An 18,655-nucleotide genomic window follows, 5' to 3' on the forward strand; every position below is an offset into this window, starting at 1 on the left:
GTTGCACGGGTATTTAATTATAGCAATAACACTGTAAATGGATTCAAATAAAGATACTTTATAGTGGTGAATGAAAATATTTTTTTACTTTATAAAAAGTACAATATTCAAATTATAATGCGAAATATTTGACAAAATGAATACAATACAACAAACACAAAACTTGATTATAAACAACATTTTTAGTTTCACCTCCAGGAGCAAGAACATATACATTATTGGGTGAACCCACCCTTCCCACGTGTGCAGGTGGGCCGCGAGACCCCCAGAACATATCACCCCAGGTAGTGAGGGATCTGCATACCAATTTACGTTCAAAGCGGTCCCACAGCTTTTTACATTTTTTCCATTGACTTGAATGGGTGAAATCAGATTTTCTGTTTGTAGCTCCGCCCATGTGTGCAGGTGGGCCGCGAGACCCCCAGAACATATCACCCCAGGTAGTGAGGGATCTGCATACCAAGTTTCGTTCAAATCGGTCCCACAGCTTTTTACATTTTTTCCATTGACATGAATGGGTGAAATCAGATTTTCTGTTTGTAGCTCCGCCCACGTGTGCAGGTGGGCCGCGAGACCCCCAGAACATATCACCCCAGGTAGTGAGGGATCTGCATACCAAGTTTCGTTCAAATCGGTCAAGCCGTTTTTGAATTACAGTGAGAATGACAGCTTTTTACTTTTTTTCCATTGACATGAATGGGTGAAATCTGATGTTCTGTTTGTAGCTCCGCACATGTGTGCAGGTGGGCCGCGAGACCCCCAGAACATATCACCCCAGGTAGTGAGGGATCTGCATATCAAGTTTCGTTCAAATCGGTCCCACAGCTTTTTACATTTTTTCCATTGACTTGAATGGGTGAAATCAGATTTTCTGTTTGTAGCTCCGCCCATGTGTGCAGGTGGGCCGCGAGACCCACAGAACATATCACCCCAGGTAGTGAGGGATCTGCATACCAAGTTTCGTTCAAATCGGGCAAGCCGTTTTTGCGTTGGCAGCTTTTTACATTTTTTCCATTGACATGAATGGGTGAAATCTGATTTTATGTTTGTAGCTCCGCCCACGTGTGCAGGTGGGCCGCGAGACCCCCAGAACATATCACCCCAGGTAGTGAGGGATCTGCATACCAAGTTTCGTTCAAATCAGTCCCACAGCTTTTTACATTTTTTCCATTGACTTGAATGGGTGAAATCTGATTTTCTGTTTGTAGCTCCGCCCACGTGTGCAGGTGGGCCGCGAGACCCCCAGAACATATCACCCCTGGTAGTGAGGGATCTGCATACCAATTTACGTTCAAAGCGGTCCCACTGCTTTTTACATTTTTTCCATTGATTTGAATGGGTGAAATCTGATTTTCTGTTTGTAGCTCCGCCCACGTGTGCAGGTGGGCCGCGAGACCCCCAGAACATATCACCCCAGGTAGTGAGGGATCAGCATACCAAGTTTCGTTCAAATCGGTCAAGCCGTTTTTGCGTGATCGCGGCACATACACACATACATACCTCCGATTTTATATATATAGATTACAGCAATTTGTGTACACTAGGATTCAATTTTATTTTTAACCTTATTCCAAAAGAAGCTTTTGGAACTAACCAGCTTCCTTTGCCTTACTGGTTTTAACAAAAGTATTGTTACAACTTCATATATTTCTTTTACCATAGAAGCATATCGTACATACATTATCACTGTTTTTTCTTGGGGCAGAAACTTTACCCCAACCCCATATTCACTGCCCCCTTCTTCCTGCCTAATGTCAGGTACCTTCTGCCACTTCACCTCATCTACCAACATCATTCCTCTGTCCATAGCCCTCTCCCTCTGTCCCGCCATGTTGTTCTGTGTTCCTGTCCTCTCAATGTCCAGCATTGCTCCCTCTGTGTACCTATTTAGCTCAGTCTATTTGGTATAAGCTTCCTTAGGTCAGAAAACAACTACCAAAACTTTTTTATTCAAGAAATTTATGATACTATCCTGTTTATAGGAGGAATGTCCTCTGATAGTGGGAATTGTGTTGATTATATTTAACTGGGTTTATTCTCAGTAGATCTAGTACTATTAATAATTTAGCGCTGCTAGGCATACACAGATCTCTTATTTCTTAATTGTAACCTGCTATTAACCTTATTAGGTAATGGAGGAATATAAATTTTAATGTATCTCCTTGTGTCCAAAACCACCCCTCTGTGTCCCTATTCTTCCCTTCATGTTTCTCTTCCTCCTGCACCACCCCTTTGGGGCAGGCATCTATCTCTCTTCATTCTAACTTCTTCCCCCAGTTTTGGGCCAGTGTCTCTCCATCTCTTTTCCTTCCGTCTGGGACAGCATCTCTCTTTTCCATCTCTCCTGCCCATCTCTCCAGGGATCAAACAAGTGTTCCTCTCTTTTCCTCCCTCCCATAAATTGGCATCTCTCTTACTCTCCCTCCCACCTCTTCCCAATCCAACATGTCTCACTTTCTCCACCCCCACCCCCCTTTGGACCTCCAAACTTGCCTTTGACCAGCAGTGGCATCACTAAAGTTATGCTATCTCTGGCCATCTCGGTGTTTTCCCTCTGCTGCAACTTGTCTGTTCAGACACAATTTCCTGTTTCTGGTGTGGAAGGATACAGCAGAAGGTGGGAGATAGTCTGGTACATATTCAAAATGATTTAAGCAGACATGAGAGCTCCTGCTCACTTAAATTGCACTTTGTGGGCCATTCACTGATAGTCAGCAGTACGACTGGATATCAGTTTTGACTGGGGCTTTTTGAGGGCAGAGTTCAGATGCTGCAGTGCCTGCACAGCCAAGTGATCAAATAGGCCTGCATAAATAGCAGTCCTAACTTTGGTTGATTAGCTATGCAGGTGCCAGTACTGAATATCAGCCAGCACTTGTATAACTTCTGGGTAGTGGACTGCAGTGTGCCCATCCCCTCTCTTATCTTTCCAGAAGAACAAGAAACCCCTCTTCCAATCCCCCCTCTCCCTCCCATCACCTCAGAGCAAGGAACTCCTCCTTCCAATTTCATCTCCCTTTTACCCATCCCCTGGAACATCCAGATGGGGTACCCCCATCTTGGTAACCCCCTCCTTCCCTCTCATCCCACAGAAAGTGTTGATCCTTCCTCAAGAAGCCTATGAGCCTACCTGTTCGTCTTTGGTGATTTAGCAAGAAGTGCCAGGAGCGATGCCCACTTGCTCCTGCTCATCATGGGTATCCCTTTAAAATGGCAGTTGAAACTTCTAGTGACAGTCTTGTGGTATTTCGCTCTTGCCCATTTCCCACTAGACCATCAAGGATTGGAGAGGTAGACCCACAGGAATCCTGGGGAATGGTCTGGATGTTTGGGAGGGAAGGAAGGGGAATTTGAAAAGGGGTTTCTAATCTCCAAGGGGTGGAAGGGGATCAGAATTGCAGTGGAAAGGGTTGGGATCTGGCCAGATATCCTCACATGGGTCCCGAATGAATATTGGCTGGAACCTGCCTAAGTCTTTATGGCTAGCACATAACGAATTAGCTCTGGATATTCAATATTGGTGCCCAGACATGGCCTAGCATTGAATATCTGGGGCTAATACTGTCTGTGGCAGTCAGTGTTTTAAAACATGCTGACCACTGCGGTTCAAAATTGACCAGAGTATGTTTTTAGTGCTGCTTGTCAAAGGCAAGTTTGGAGGGGGGAAGGGGAGGTAGAGAGAGAGGAGAGAAAGATGCTAGACAGGGGGCAGGGGGGTCAATGCTTGAGAGAAAAAAATGTGTTAGGGCAGTCATCTTCCCCCCCCCACACACACACTTTCTGACAATTATGCCTGATTCACTGTAGTTAGGGAGATAAGATTCTCTTCTCTGCTTCATATATTCAGTTCACCTGCTTCTTAATTTCTAAAACAATTACAGATGTTTTCCGTAGATAGCAGGGGAATGCAACCACATTTGTTGGTGAAGTCCTCTGATTGAACCAGAGTGCTGGTGCTCTCCCCTAGCTAGGTAACCTTTTGAGCTTACTGGGCATGTGCAGGAGTCCCTACACCTACAGTCCTCTCCCCTCAGCCTGTCGGTTTTGTCTCTAGCAATGAGCATGTTACAGACCCAAATGTTGGGATAATCAGAAGCACCTATCCAGGCAATCTGAATCCAAAAATAAGTACGTGCGCTTTATCTCTTTTGCTATGTTTACGCAGAGGTCAATTTTTGTGAAGTGAGGGGATGGAAGGCAGGCAAGTGTGGCTGCATTCCCCCACTGTCTACGAAGAACACCTGTTACAGGTAAGCAACTTTGCTTTCTCTGGAGATAAGTAGGAGATATGCAGGCACACTTGTTGGCGAGTCCCAAGCTTGAAGAAGCAGATGGGTGGTGGTAAAAAGAGTCACAATGCAAATAAGTTCCATAACCAAAACGTACATCTTGTGCTAAGCTCTGATCCAGACAATAGTGCTTCATAAAGATATGGACTGAGGAGACATTGCAACCCTGCAGATATCCTGAATGGGAATGGACTTTAAAGTTTCTGTAGCTCATACTTTATGGGCTCCAATTGAACCAGGTGGTTGGAGGTGTGCTCTTGTGTAGCAAAAATTGATGCATTGTGCTATCCAAGAGGAGAGAGCTCTTTATGGTGCTGGTTTTCCTTGGGTAGATGAATTGTAGGAAATGAATAGCTGGTTTGTTTGGCATAACTGAGCAGTTGCCTTGAGATAAAAAAAATAATGCTCTTCTACAGTCTAACGTGTGGAGAGATTGCTCTGCTGGAGAAGAATGCAGAGGAGGAAAAAACAATGGCAAAGTTATAGTTTGGTTCAGATGAAAGTCCATGACAACTTTAGGCAGGAATTTGGGATGAGTTTGTAATTGTAGGAAAAAATTGGAGATAAGATAATACATGACTAGTACTTGAAGTTCACTAACTCTTCTGGCTGAAGTTAAAGCTGTGAGAAAGACTGTCTTCCATATAAGAAATATAAGAGAAGCAAATCCTAATGGCTCAAAAGTGGCCTGCATTAATTGATCTAAAACCAAATTCAGGTCCCACACTGGAGGAGGGTCTCATAGTGGAGGCCTAAGATTAGTGAGATCTCTCATGAAATGAGAATTGACAGGATGATGGGAAACTGGTTTACTTTGCACCAAGGTATGATAGGTCAAGATAGCTGCTAGATGAAATCTGACAGAGTTTGATTTGAAACCAGAATATGACAAATGTAGAAGATATGATAAAATATATTCAACTAGACAATGAAGAGGATCCTGCTGGTGGTCATGCGCCCAGATGGAAAATCGTTTCTATTTTGATTGATAAGATTTTCTAGTGGAAGGTCGCTTTGCTGCAAGAAGAACTGTCTTCACAGGTTGAGTAAGTGGGAGATGAGTTGGGAGTGAACTTTCAATTTCCAGGCCGTCAAACTGAGACTGCAGAGATTTGGATAGTAATTGACCGTTCTGCTGAGACAGAAGAGATGGATGGTGTCCCAGGTGAATTGGGGAAGCATCCAAAAGGTCCAGCAGGAGTGGATACCAGATTTGTCTGGGCCAATGAGGAGCAATGAGAATAACATGAGACCTTTCTCTGGTAACTTTCTGAAGTACTCTGGAAATGAGAGGAAATGGTGGAAAGGCATAGAAAAGGTTGTGCCCCAAATGAATGGAGAAAGCATCCCTTGCTATGGCTTAAGTTTTTAAAATAAACTTGGAAACTTGAGGAACTGGAGGAAGAGAGCAAAATGTGGTGTATTTGTCATTTTCTGGAGAAGCAAAGAGATCCACTGTGAGAGTTCCACAGCGAAGGAATATTTGTTGCAGGATGGAAGGATCGAGAGTCCACTCGTGAGGATCAGGTTTACTGCTTAGAGAGTCTGCGAGAATCTTGTGTTCTTCTGGAATATATACCGCTTGTAGATTGACCCATAGTGTCAGAGCATAGGTTCACAGGTGATATGCTTCTCTGTAGAGAGGAAGAGATCCCGAACCTCTCTGCTTGTTAACGTAGAACATTGTTACTTGATTGCCTGTTTGAATAAGAATGTGTTTGTTGCAAATCTAAGGATGGAAGGCTTGAAGAGCTTAATACACTGCACACAGTTCCAAGTGGATGATGTACAGGGGTCGTTCGCTTGTCGACCATTGACCCTGCATTCGCAATTGGTTGAGGTGCGCTCCCCAGCCCAGATTGGAAGCATCTATGGTTATAGTGAAACAAGGAGGCAGAGGTTGGAAAGGACAGCCCTCCTGTAAGGTCAGAAAGTGAATCCACCAGAGGAGGGATTCTTCAGTCTTTTCAGGAAGAGGTATCAACCTGACGAGGGAATGTTATCGTTGATTCCAGTGCAATTTGAGGTGCCACTGTAGAGGTCTCATATGGAGCCGTGCATGTGGTACCAGAGAAATCGAGGCTGCCTAAGAGGTGAAGAATGGTGCGAGCTGGCAAGGTGGAAGATCGTCTTAAGAGGTCTGACAGAGTGATGATGTTCTAACGTCTGTCCGGAGGAAGATAGGTTCTTGCAGTCTCTGTGTCCAAATAAGCTCCAATGAACGTGAGGGAGCGTGTTGAAGAAAGGTTGGACTTTTTGAAGTTGATGATGAATCCTAGTGATTGAAGGGTTAGGACCATGGTTTTAATTGTGACCATGGTTTTAATTGTGAGTAACAATTGGTCTCTGGAATGTGCTACCAAGAGCCAATCATCCAGGTAAGGAAATACAATGTGGTGTTGTTTCCGAAGGTGTGCTGGCACAACAGCTAGGCATTTCGTGAAAACTCTTGGCACTGATGAAAGGCCAAAGGGTAGAACCTTGTACTGAAAATGTCAATTGTGGAATTTGAAACAAGGAAAGTGCCAGTGGGAAGGATAAATTGGAATGTAAGTGTATGCATCCTTGAGGTCTAGGACGGTTAACCAATTGTATTGTGTCAAAAGGAGAAGAATTGCAGAACAGAAATCATCCTGAACTTTTCTTTCTTGGGTGGTGCGAGTTCAAGAATGGGACGAAGACCTTGCGTCTTTTTGTGAATAAGGAAAAAGATGGAGTAGAACCCTTGGTTCATCTGGGAATCTGGAACTTTCTTGATGGCATTGCTATGCAGTAGAAGGGAGACCTCTTCTGCAAGTTGCGGAATGTGTTAATGTGGTATCATGGAAGGGGGATGAGAACATAAGAATAGCCTTATTGGGTCAGACCAATGGTCCATCAAGCCCAGTAGCCCGTTCTCATGGGGGCCAATCCAGGTCACTAGTACCTGGCCAAAACCCAAAGAGTAGCAACATTCCATGCTACTGATTCAGGGCAAGCAGAGGCTTCCCCCATGTCTTAAAAACAGAATAAGGACTTTTCCTCCATGAATTTGTCCAAACCTTTCTTAAAACCAGCTAGGCTATCCACTTTTACCACAACCTCTGGCAATGTGTTCCAGAGCTTAACTATTCTATGAGTGAAAAAATATTTCCTCCTATTGGTTTTAAAAGTTTTTCCTTGCAATTTCATCGTGTCTCCTAGTCTTTGTAATTTTTGACAGAGTGAAAAATTGATCCAGTTGTACCCATTCTACTCCACTCAGGATTTTGTAGACTTCAATCATATCTTCCCTCAGCCTTCTCTTTTCCAAGCTGAAGAGCCCTAACCTTTTTAGTCTTTCCTCATATGAGAAGAGTTCCATCCCCTTTATCATCTTGGTTGCTCTTCTTTGAACCTTCTTTGAAGCAATACTCCAGGTTGCACCATGGAGCGATACAGAGGCATTTTAATATCTTTAGTCTTAACCATCCCATTTTTAATAATTCCTAGCATCTTGTTTGCTTTTTTAGCAGCCGCCCCACATTGGGTAGACGGTTTCATTGTATTGTCTACAATGACATCCAGATCCATAGCTCTGGTGTGGGGTTGGAGAGGGCAAAAGGGGGGTGATTGGGTAGGAAAAGTGAATCAAATCAAATTGAAAAATCAATTCAATAGGCCAAATCGAATCAAAATATTTTTCCCTGATTCAGGCAGCACTACTCAAGACCCTCCAGAAAACATGAACTCTAGTAGTACTCATGGAAAAACTACCACTAAAGAAACTATTTTCCTAAAGGTGCCACATGGCAGAAGTGAGTAAGCCTCACTCCTGCCAGTAGGCCACCACCTGGACAATCACTGATATTAAAGTGGTGGGAGGAAGGAGGCTTGATGCTAAAGGAGGGTCTGAGGGGGCTAGAGAATAGGGAAGTCTGTTTGGGGTCTTCTCTTGCAGGGGAGCTTAAGCCGGGGATAGGGGTCCCTTCTCTGCAGGCCTGAGATCATTGGATTGTGGTTTTGCAACCTGATTTTCCCAGAGTGCAGGAATAAAACTACTTGTGAGGTGTTTCACAAGCAGCATTATTTTTTTGCCCCAGGATTCAGGAACTTGCAGTATCAGAAGGCTATATGTTGTTGAATCAAGGTGCAGTAAAAGGGAATATTTTACCACATCTTGATGAATTCCCGCTAAGAAACTCATTTTTTACCTATGGACTTCTTAGCTATAGCCAGGGCTGGATTAAAAGGTAGGCCCAGTAGGCACGGGCCTAGGGCCTGAATTGGTCAGGGGGACCTGCTGGTGAGGTGCTTTGCACAGCCGACCCACTGGGCTGCCACCGCTCCATTCCCCAAGACTCTTCGGACTTTTGCTCCAAAAGCCGTAAGTTCAGTGCCGCCTACAACTTCAGCCAGATCCTGGTGAGCCCAGAGCGGATGAACATCAACGCGGCCACTGAGGAGGAGCTGATGACTCTGTCGGGGATGAGCAACTACATCGGCAGCTTCAAGAAGGTAGAGGACCAGGTGCTGGTCAGCGGGGTGGGCACTGCCAGGCTAGAGCAGATCAAGTTCAAGATCTGTGTGGGCAAGCATTCGCCTGCAGCCCTCCAGGAGCCCAACAGGGGGCTTCAACTGGTGTGCAAGCCACAGTCCAACCCCTCCTCTCTGAGTCTGCAGAGTGATGAGCTCGAGCTCCCCGCCAGTGGGCATATCTAGTAGTGTTCCGTACTGCTGAACATTATTCCCTGACGAAGCCTAGTAGGGTAAAACGGAGGCCCTGTCGGGTTTCACTAAGCAGTGCTGTTCAGATTCAGTGGCGTTCACTAAGATAAGTGCTTCTTGAATAATGGGAGCTATGAAGATTTAAAACGTTAAAAAATACTAAAAATCTATATAAATACTTTTTTTTTTTTCGTTTTCAAAATTCTTTATTCATTTTAAATCATAGAACAAGTGCACAAAAATACAACCATTATAACTTCAATAAAACACTTGAAAATCTTTCCATGTCATCTAGAACAAAAACATATATCCCCTCCCTCCCACCCTTCTTAAAGTAATTTAAACAAAAGCTCAACAAATAGTACACTTTTAATAAATACAAATATAATATATACTACTAATACCATCACCCACCCCCCATTGTGTAAATATAATCTCCCATAGAAAGTGATTACTCATTACAAAATAGGATAAATACTTTAATAAATATTTAAAAAGATTAGTATCGGGAGTTTGGGCCGATGATTGAGAAACTGACTTGCAAAGAAACATCAGCAGTCATTTGCCTGAATACAGGTCTCTGAGGTCCATCTCCTTTGTTAAAAGTCAGTACTATTTTGTGCTAACTTTTTGGGTGTTTTTTGTTTTGACTGATTTACTTTGAATACCCGACTTTGTATTTGTATGAATGGTTCCTTTACTTTCAAATAACTGACACGGTTAGCATTTCTGTAGCGCAATAGGAACATGGCAGCGCCACACAGACGCATTACAGAGAGTACCTTCTCCGTAGTGCTTACTTGTGAGATGCACGTGCTAAATGCATCTGATGAGTTAAGTATTGGTAAATTATGCTTTACATTGGGAGTGACATAAGACTGATGTTTATCAGTGTTTTGGTCCCACAAGTACTATTGCTGGGTATCTGTTCTAGCTATATTAAATACAGTACTCGGTTAAACCAAGGGAAGAGTGAGCGAGAACTAAGAAATAGTGAATTTCCAGGTTTTATGTACTAAACCTATTTTCATGGTTTTTACATCTGGGTGTCTATTGATTAAATGATCATGAGCAGGGGGTGATGTTTTGGAGAGAATTTGAAATGCCATTAATTAGTGAAGTTTCTTTTCCCTAGTACACTAGCTCCAAATGTGGATAATTGTAACTACAGTGACATGAACCTGTGGGCAGGGGTGCTGGGTATGGGGAAGAGAGGCATAACAAAGAAAGGCATTAAAAATTCCTAGAAATAGTAAAAGAAGCAATCTGCAATATGAGGGGGGAGGGGGAATGACCCATTTTGCCTTCCCATGCACTCCAAAAGCATGTTTTGAATTTAAAAAAAAGAAATACAGGTGGAAATAAAGAAGTGAATAAGAAAACAGATAAATGGGGCGGGGCGTAGGCAGGGCCAGGGGGGCCCAGTATACTTGTGTGCCTAGAGGCCCTCGATGAATTAATCCTGCCCTGGCTATAGCATGTGATAAGCTTTAATAAAAGGGCCCACTCTATATAAAGTCCTTATAAGTATTTCTCTTTCAATCTTAATGTATATAATGTAGTATACTCTATATGTGATTTTAAATGTGTTATATATATAGGTGTGATAACTGTCCTACTGTAACACCAACTGTATCCCTGATGCAGGCAGTCATTGCAGAAACATGCTGGGTAATTAATTTGACAATCAAAGGTTGCTTTATTACATTTTAATTTTGATGGTTACTGGCTGTTCCTTTGGCTGCTTCTCTCTTAGACCAATGTTCTTCAACCACCGGTCCACGGACCAGTGCCGGTCCACAGAAATGTCCTGCTGGTCCACAGGGCCAGCATTCGCATCAGGCCCAAAACAGTGTTCTTCAACCGCCGGTCCACGGTGCGATCGATGCGGCGCTATCTTTGAGCCAGCTCCCTCTTCCTAACCGATTCAGTGCACAAAGCCACGGGCAGTGGCTCCTATGGGCATCCTGTGCCTGAACCGGAAGCCTTCTCTCTGACGTTGCAACATCAGAGGGAAGGTTTCCAGATGAGGCAAGAGACGTGCAAGGTGCAATTAGTACTATTATATGGGTGGGGTCTGGGGTGGAGATTGGTTAGAGATGGGCGGGGTCTGGCCCACGACTTAGCCCAGTGTTCTTCAACCGCCGGTCCACAGACCAATGCCGGTCCACAGAATAATTTTATTTCTGCCGGTCCATAGGTGTAAAAAGGTTGAAAAACATTGTCTTAGACAGTGCGTACCTAACATATGTAACACCCGGGGCCCATCATTTTTTGACACCCCCCATCTGTATGAAAAACATGATTTTTAGTAACAAGCCACACGTCACACATGAGTACCTTGGAAAAGGCAGCATCTTACATACTGCAGTGAGCAGTACAACATCAATATACCCATTGTAAAATTAAACAAGCCAGACTAGTACAGATCAATCCTGCAGTCAGTCCTAACAGAAAACCATGTCTTTCGAACACACAGAACACAGAAAACACCTTTGCCTAGTATGGAATATGTCATCACAAACTAACCCCTCCCCCTTTTACAAAACTGTAGTGTGGATTTTAGCCACGGTGGTAACAGCTCTGACGCTCATAGAATTCTGAGCATCAGAGCTGCTACCACCACGGCTGGCGCTAAAAAACGCTCCACAGTTTTGTAAAAGGGGTGATAAAATAGAAATACATAGAAAAAGGTTAAATTGAACCATTAAGAAGCTGGACTCTGCATACAGTGCACCACAGAAACAGTGACACATGTCTCCTAAAGCAATAAATAAATATAATTTTTTTTTTCTACCTTTGTCTTCTGTGGTTCCTGCTTTCCTCATCTTCTTGTAACTCTCTTCCTTCCATCCACTGTCTGCCATCTCTCTTCCCCTATATGGCATCTTCTCTCCTTCTATGCCCCTTCCAGAAACTGTATGCCTCTCCCTTCCATCTCCCACACCTCTCCTCTGCAATCCCTTTCCCTTTTTTTACCTCATTTTCCTTTTCAATTTATTTTCTGCATCTGTCTAGATCAGGGGTCTGCAACCTTTAAGACATAAAGAGCCACTTGGACCCGTTTTCGAAAAGAAAAAAAAACTTGGAGCCGCAAAACCATTATAAAACAAATCTAACACTGCATATATTGTTTCTTATCTTAATGCTATATACAGGATCACTAAATTGAAAATAAAATCATTTTTCCTACCTTTGCTATTTGGTGATTTCATGAGTCTCTGGTTGCACTTTCTTCTTCTGACTGTGCATACAATCTTTCTTCCTTTCTTTCAGCCTCCTGTATGTTTCCTCTCCTCCAGACCTCATTCTCTCCCCCAACTTTTTCTTTCTGTCTCCCTGTTCCCCCTTCTTTCTGTCTCCGTGCCGTCCCCCAAGCCACTCGGTTTGCTGCCACCGCAATCGGGGAACAGCCCCCAAGCCACCGCCGTCCCAAGCTTTCCCTGCAGAAGTGTTGCGCTAACCAGCATTCCGCTCCCTGACGTCAATTCTGACGTCAATTCTGACGTAGGAGAGGAAGTTCCGGGCCAACAAGGCATTTCTCCTCATTCCATCCAGCCTGAGCCCCATCTCTCCTTGATCCAGCATTTCCCTTCTGTGTCTGTCAGAATTACCATTCCACCTATTTTCCAGCATCACCCTTCTTTGTGTCCATCTCACCTATATCCCTATCTCACCACTTTTTCAGAATCTTCATTTGTCTCTGTCCTTATCTTTACGCCATGTTCACCATTTGCCCTTTCAATGTCTTTATCTCCCCCCACACACTTTTTCAGCATTACTTCTATGTCTCTATTTCACCTCCTCTTCATGTCCCCTCTGTATCTCTATCCTTATTCAGTAGGTCCTGCTTACCCTTTCTCTTCTTTGTGTCACTATCTCCATTTTCAGCTTTCCCCCCTTTTCCTTTGTTACTGCACCCTGTAGCTAGAATCTTTCCACCCTCCCTCCACTCCGGCCCAGCCCAGTATGAAATATTTCCTTTTGTTTCCCTCCCCTCTCTCTTTCTCTCTCTCTTCTCCTCCCTCACCCACGAGTCCTGCATCTGGCCCTCTCCCTTCTACCTGCACCTGGCAACACCCCCCTGCTCCGCGGCTCTCTTCAGCAACTCGTCAGCAGCAGTGATCAAGACAAGCTGCCGACATCGAGGCCTTCCCTCTACGAGTCCTGCCTTTGTGGAAAAAGGAAGCTGAAACAAGCGGGACTCGCAGAGGGTAGGCCCCGACGTCAGAAGCTTGTGTCGATCGCTGCTGCTGAGTTGCCGAAGAGAGCCGCGGAGCAGGGGATGTGGCCGGAAGCAGGTAGAAGGGAGAGGGAGATAGGAAGGCTGTAGATCTCTGGAGCATGACACCGACCCCGGCCAGGATGATTTCTTTTTCAGGCGTGCACCTTACAAGTCCAGCGTCGCGGCGGGAAATAGCCATGCTGAGCAGTGAGCTCAGCACTACACAGATGAAAGCCTTGCTTGCTGATTGGTCCGGCGGCACGGCGGGGTGGGGCCGCCGGACCAATCAGCAAGCAAGGCTTTCATCTGTGTATGTGCTGAGCTCACTGCTCAGCATGGCTATTTCCCGCCGCGACGCCAGACTTGTAAGCTGCATGCCTGCGTGACACACTACCGGAGCCGCAGCAAAGGTGGAAAAGAGCCGCATGCGGCTCTGGAGCCGCAGGTTGCCGACCCCCGGTCTAGATTATGTTTTTACTACCCTCTCATCAATGTCTTTTTTTACTGTCTACCTAAAGCTTGCCACCTCTTTCCCTCATCCCTCCAGTGTTTCCCTAACTCAATCCTTTTCTCCCCATCATGTGCCCTCCTTTTATTTATCCCCTCCTTCCATCATGTACCCTCTTTCTCCAACCCTTCCATCTAGTACCTTCTCCTCTCTCTGTCCACTTCCACCCAGTGTCTGCTCCCCTCTTTGTCTCCTCCCATTTCCTTCCTGCATTTGCTCCCTTATCTCTCCCATCTGCACTTCCATCCAGCATAGGCTCCCCACTACCATCCAATGTTTGCCCTTTCTCTCACCATCCACCCTTCTTCAATCAGCATCTGCCCACTTTCTCTCACTCCAATATCCTTCCCCCTTATGTCTCTCCCCTTTCTCTGTACATCAATTCTATCAGCACCACCCTTCCATACCACCCTGCCCCTTTTCTTTCCCTCCACCACTGTTCCATTCCAGCAATCCTGCTCATTTCTCTCCCTTCATGCAGCAAGGTCCCACGATGATTGTAGCTGCCGGCTGCCAGTCCACCCCACTCCGACGTACTTGCTCTGGAGCGGACTCAGCAGATGCATGCTGGAAGATCCCGCGATGACTCGTCTGCTGACTCTGCTCCAGAAGAAGTAAGTTACATCGAAGGAGGTGGACCCAGCAGACGCAGGGAGTTGTAGCAAAGTCCCGCAATGACTGCGTTTGCCAGGTCCACCCCCTCCGACGTAACTTACTTCTTCCGGAGCAGAGCCGGCAGATGAGTCAGTGTGGGACCTTCCTGCACCTCAGCACGGCTGCTGACTCTGCTGCAGAGAAAATAAGTCAGAGGTAACGTGACCATTTATTTTTTTCATCAAAAGGGGACATCTATTAATTGACTGTGTATCCTTTCTTTCATTTCTTTCTTTCTGCACTCAGGCCCAACAATTGTCCCTTTCTATTCCCTCCCTCCTTCCATCCCGTGTCCATAGTGCCCCCAGTGCCTCCGTCCCATGTCCATGGTGCCCCCAGTGCCTCCGTCCCGTGTCCATGGTGCCCCCAATGCCTCCTTCCAGTGTCCTTAGTGCCCCCAGTGCCTCCTTCTTATGTCCCCCCACTACCTTCCAGATTTTGGCCACCCTCAAAGCCAGCTTGCCTGTCTACCTATCTCCCTCCCTCCCTGCCACACTAAAGCCAGCCAGCTTGCCTGCCTACATCCTGCCCTCCCTGCCGTGGAAAAAAAATGCACTTCTCCTCTTCCTTTCCCCTGGTCCGCGCCAGCAATATTACCTTCCCCCACCGATAAGAAGTCTTTCCAACGTCAATTCTGATATCGGAGAGGACGTTCCGGGCCAGCCAATCACTGCCTGGCTGGCCTGGAATGTCCTCTCCGACGTCAGAATTGATGTCAGAAAGACTTCTTGTCGGCGGGGAAAGATAGGATTGTAGCGGCGCGGCCTGGGGAAAGGAAGGGCAGGAGGACCCGAACCTGGCCGGCTTGTGCACCCCCTCAAGCCGTGCACCCGAGGCGGACCCCCCACCCTCCCCCCTTGGTAAGCCACTGTTCTTAGATCCACAATTACTTTGAGAAACATAAAGCACAGTTACTTACCGTAACAGGTGTTATCCAGGGACAGCAGGCAGATATTCTTGACTGATGGGTGACGGCACCAACGGAGCCCCGGTACGGACAATTTTAGAGTGATTGCACTCTAAGAACTTAGAAAGTTCTAGCTAGGCCGCACCGCGCGTGCGCGAGTGCCTTCCCGCCCAACTAAGGCGCGCGGTCCCCAGTTAGTATAAGCCAGCTAAGAAGCCAACCCAGGGAGGTGGGAGGGACGCAAGAATATCTGCCTGCTGTCCCTGGATAACACCTGTTACGGTAAGTAACTGTGCTTTATCCCAGGACAAGCAGGCAGCATATTCTTGACTGATGGGTGTCCTCCAAGCTAACAAAAAGAGGGATGGAGGGAAGGTTGGCCATTAGGAAAACAAATTTTGTAAAACAGATCAGCCGAAGTGTCCATCCCGTCTGGAGAATGCATCCAGACAATAGTGAGATGTAAAAGTATGAACTGAGGACCAAGTAGCAGCCTTGCAGATTTCCTCAATGGAAGTGGAATGAAGGAAAGCTACAGACGCTGCCATAGCTCTAACCTTGTGGCCCGTGACAGAACCTTCCAGTGTCAGGCCCGACTGAGCATAACAGAATGAAACGCAAGCAGCAAGCCAATTGGATAGGGTGCGTTTAGATACAGGATGACCCAACTTGTTAGGATCAAAGGACAAAAACAGTTGAGGAGATGATCTGTGAGGTTTGGTGCGTTCAAGATAGTAAGCCAAAGCACGTTTACAGTCCAAGGTATGCAAAGCCTGTTCACCTGGATGAGAATGAGGCTTCGGAAAAAATACAGGTAGAACAATGGACTGATTAAGATGAAAGTCAGACACAACCTTAGGGAGAAACTTTGGATGTGTACGGACGACCACCTTATCATGGTGAAAAACAGTGAAAGGTGGATCGGCCACTAGTGCATGCAGCTCACTGACCCTCCTGGCAGAAGTGAGAGCTATAAGAAAGACCACTTTCCAAGTAAGAAATTTGAAATGCGCTGTGGCCAAAGGTTCAAAAGGAGGCTTCATTAAAGCCGAAAGAACCACATTGAGATCCCAGACTACAGGAGGGGGCTTGAGAGGTGGTTTCACATTGAAAAGGCCCCTCATGAACTTAGAAACCAAAGGATGAGCCGAGAGGGGTTTTCCGTGAATTGGCTCATGAAAGGCAGCAATGGCACTAAGATGAACTCTGATGGAAGTAGATTTGAGACCAGAGTCAGACAAGGAAAGAAGATAGTCCAACACCAGATCCACCGCTAGAGACATGGGATTATGGTGATGTAAGAGGCACTAGGAAGAAAACCGAGACCACTTCTGTTGATAACACTGAAGAGTGGCCGGTTTCCTGGAAGCATCAATGATAGAACGGACAGGCTGAGAAAGGAGTGAGTGAGCCGAAGTCAGCCCGAGAGATACCAAGCTGTCAGGTGCAGAGACTGCAAGTTGGGATGCAATAGTGTCTGCTGATGCTGAGTAAGCAGAGAAGGAAACAGTGGAAGAAGTATGGGTTCCCTGGAACTGAGTTAAAGTAGAAGGGAGAACCAATGTTGCCTGGGCCACCGTGGAGCGATGAGAATCATGGTGGTTTGTTCCCTCCTGAGCTTGAACAGTGTTCACGGCATGAGCGGTAGAGGAGGGAATGCATATAGGAAGAGATTGGTCCAATCCAGAAGAAATGCATCGGGTGCCAGACGGTGAGGAGAGTAGAGTCTGGAGCAAAACAGGGGCAGCTGATGATTGTGAGGAGCTGCAAAAAGGTCTACTTGAGGAGTGCCCCATTGAGCGAAAATGGATTGGAGAGTCAAGGGGTCGAGAGTCCATTCGTGAGGTTGGAGAATTCTGCTGAGATTGTCTGCTAAGGAATTCTGCTCCCCTTGAATGTAGACGGCCTTCAGGAATAAATGATGAGCTGTCGCCCAAGACCAAATCCGTTGGGCTTCTTGACACAACAGGCGAGAGCCCGTCCCTCCCTGTTTGTTGATGTAGTACATTGCAACTTGATTGTCTGTGCAAATGAGTAGTACTTGAGGAAAGAGAAGATGTTGAAATGCCTTGAGGGCATAAAACATCGCTCGTAGTTCCAGGAAATTGATGAGTTTGGAATTCGTTCAAGTGAGCTCCCCAGGCATAAGGGGATGCGTCCGTGGTGATCACGAAGTGATGAGGAGGTAGATGGAACAGTAGACCTCTGGATAGATTTGAAGATGTCAACCACCAAAGAAGCGACTGTCGAAGAGACGAGGTCACAGATATGTGTTGTGAGCAAGGATCCGTCGCTTGAGACCACTGAGTCGCTAGGGTCCATTGAGGAGTACGCAGGTGGAGACGTGCGAAGGGGGTGACATGTACTGTGGAAGCCATGTGCCCCAAGAGCACCATCATGTGATTGGCAGAGATGGTCATCTATTGAAACACCTGCTGGCAGAGATGAAGGATGGTCTGAAGGCGGTCGGATGGAAGAAACGCCCTCATGAGAACAGTGTCCAGAATGGCTCCAATGAATTGAAGTCGCTGGGTTGGAATGAGGTGCGACTTGGGTAGATTGATTTCGAAACCCAACAGTCGAAGGAAGTGAATGGTCTGGTTGGTGGCAAGCAGAACCGCCTGAGGAGAATGAGCCTTGATCAGCCAGTCGTCCAAGTAAGGGAAGAATTGAAAATTGTGAGAGCGGAGATAGGCCACTACCACAATCAGACACTTGGTGAATACCCTGGGAGAGGAGGCCAGACCGAAGGATAGCACCTTGTACTGATAATGATTTTGATTGATGAGAAAGCGTAGATATTGCCTGGACGTCAGATGGATAGGAATATGTGTGTAAGCCTCTTTTAGATCGAGGGAGCATAGCCAGTCGCCCTGAGTGAGAAGAGGGTAGAGAGTGGCCAGAGAGAGCATTTTGAATTTCTCCTTGACCAAACATTTGTTGAGATCTCTGAGATCTAAGATTGGTCTGAGGTCTCTGGTCTTTTTGGGAACTAGAAAGTACTGGGAGTAAAATCCCTGACCTCGCTAATCTTGAGGAACTTCTTTGATGGCATTGAGAAGAAGGAGGGATTGAACCTCTTGAGCGAGAAGGAGGGACTGAGACTTGTTGGAAGCAGACTCTTTTGGCAGGCCTAACGGCGGAGGAATCTGAAAATTGAGGGAGTAGCCGTGGGCTATGATAGAGAGCACCCACTGGTCGGTGGTGATTACTTCCCATCGAGTCAGAAAAATGTTTAGTCGACCTCCTATGGGCTGTGGAAGAGGACATGAGGGAGGAAGACTGGCAATGCCCTGGAGAAGCGAGTCAAAAAGGCTGAGTCGGTTTAGGCTGAGTAACAGGCTTTATGGCAGGCGGCTGTTGTTGGCAAGACTGTTGTTGTTGCT

The 18,655-nt window shown here is 46.1% G+C and overlaps 1 protein-coding gene across 1 annotated transcript in view; it reads right to left on the bottom strand.

Moving 5' to 3' along the window:
* The window catches only part of DNAH8 (dynein axonemal heavy chain 8), a 1,666,792-nt gene that overhangs the window by 17,095 nt on the left and 1,631,042 nt on the right, over nucleotides 1-18,655 (bottom strand). The window lies entirely within an intron of this gene.

The sequence above is a fragment of the Geotrypetes seraphini genome, chromosome 3 (genome assembly GCF_902459505.1).
Source record: "Geotrypetes seraphini chromosome 3, aGeoSer1.1, whole genome shotgun sequence".
Taxonomy (NCBI): Eukaryota; Metazoa; Chordata; class Amphibia; order Gymnophiona; family Dermophiidae; genus Geotrypetes; species Geotrypetes seraphini.